The sequence below is a fragment of the Lutra lutra genome, chromosome 4 (genome assembly GCF_902655055.1).
Source record: "Lutra lutra chromosome 4, mLutLut1.2, whole genome shotgun sequence".
NCBI lineage: Eukaryota > Metazoa > Chordata > Mammalia > Carnivora > Mustelidae > Lutra > Lutra lutra.
In genome coordinates, this window is record NC_062281.1 from 110752309 (window position 1) to 110754439 (window position 2131).

Sequence of the window (2131 nt, forward strand, 5' to 3'; positions counted from 1 at the left end):
GGCTCCTAAGGGACCAAGCCTTAAGGCAGCAACTCACATCTGCTCGGGTCATGATCTCAGGGTCCTGGGATAGAGCCTCACATGGGGCTCTCTGCTCAGCAGGGAGCCTGCCTCCTCCTCCTCTCTCTCTCTGCTTGCCTCTCTGCCTACTTGTGATCTGTCTGTCAAATAAATAAAAATCTGTAAAAAAATAAATACAAATTAAAAGAAGTTTCTTTAAAGCAAATTGCACTTTCCACTTTGAGCCTAATGTCAGATGTATGTCCAAAATAAAACTTTTAAACTCATCCATTCTACAACAGACATTGAGAGATGTTGAGACATTTAGAGCATACTAGGCACTAAGTCTAGCAATGGAGTAATGGTACTGGGATGCCCAGAACAAAAGTATGGGAGAGAAAGGGCATCTTAAATTAATAAGGCATCTTATGTTCCCAGCATCTGCCTGAAGTGGCCACATCCTGAGAGTCTGGCAATGTAACACTTTCCCAGACACGTGAAACTTCATAGAGAACCACTCTTTTCACACAAAGCATAAGAGTCTGAGATGCAGGGAGCACCTGGTGGCTCAGTCGGCCAAGCAGTGATTCTTGATTTCAACTCCGGTCATGATCACAGGGTCCTGGGATTGAGCCCTGAATCAGGTCTGAGTTGTGCTCCGTGCTCAATGGGGAGTCTGCTTGAGGATTCTCTCTCACCCTCCTTTTGTCCCTCCCCTTTCTCTCCCTCTCTCACTAAAATAAACAAATCTTAAAAAAAAAAAAAAAGTCTGAGATGCAGTACTGAACAAACCTCTCTACTTCAGTTTCCTCATCTGTAAAATGGGGGTGCTCATAAAAGCACTATGTACTTTGTACCCCAGCGTCTCCTAAGTTCCTCAATAAATGAACTACTGACTTCCTTCCTACTTTTAAGGTTTAAATATTTATAGATTTTTCATAGAATATGATTCATTTTTCTGCTCTCTCTTTCTCTCTCTCTCTCTCACACACACACACATGCTACATAAATCCCCTTCAGAAATGAAGAAATTGTAATACATGCCCACAATTGTAATTAAAGTTAAATACTATTTTGTCAGGAAACAACTAAAGATAATTACTCTATAGTACTGAATAAGGAAATATATCAAGATAGTTTTCATTATAAAAAATATATATATTTTTTAAAGATTCTATTTATTTATTTGACAGAGAGAGAGAGATCACAAGTAGGCAGACAGGCAGGCAGAGAGAAGGGGAAGCAAGGTTCCTGCTGAGCAGGGAGCCCGATGCCAGGACCCTGAGATCATAACCCGAGCCGAAGGCAGAGGCTTAACCCACTGAGCCACCCAGGCGCCCCTAAAAATATATTCTTCTAAAATACCTCCCTTCTCTAATTTGCTATTAACACTAACATAGCCAAATGGCTTATATAAATTGTAACAACATGGAGGCCAATTATCTTGAACCATCTAATGCATGGTTACTTCGGAGCACTGATACGATTCTCATTTAAATACTGCTCTATTTTGGCCAGCGCCCGGCTAGCTCAGTCGGTAGAGCATGAGACTCTTAAATATTGCTATATTTTGTACACACATTCTGTCTTTACATCTACTTAGAAGACAGGGAGTAGGCTGACTCAATAGGAAAATTTTTCAAATAAGTTTGGAAATCAGAGAAATTTCCCTTTACTCCTTTCACCATAATACATTAAGATAGGTCATTGGAATCTAGTTCAAACAAATCAAAAGTCTCCTAGTGCTTTTGAATTGCAAACGCCAAAATGTAGCTCAGTTAAGTGTCTGCCTTCAGCTCAGGTCATGATCCCAGCGTCCTAGATTGGAGCCCCGCATGGGCCTCCCTGCTCAGCAAAGAGCCTGCTTCTCCCCTTCCTCCCTGCTCATGCTCTTTCTTGCTATCTCTCTCTCTCTCTCAAATAAATAAATAAAAATCTTAAAAAAAAAAAGACCAAAATGTCTAAATTGTCATCTCATCAGCAGATAGCTGAGACAACAAATGCACATTTCTTTCTTTTCCCCAGCTTTACTGAGGTATGACATAAATAAAAATTGTATATATTTGGGTTGTACAACATGATTTTTTTAAGGTATACAATGTGAAGATTTCATATAATATTACATTGTGAA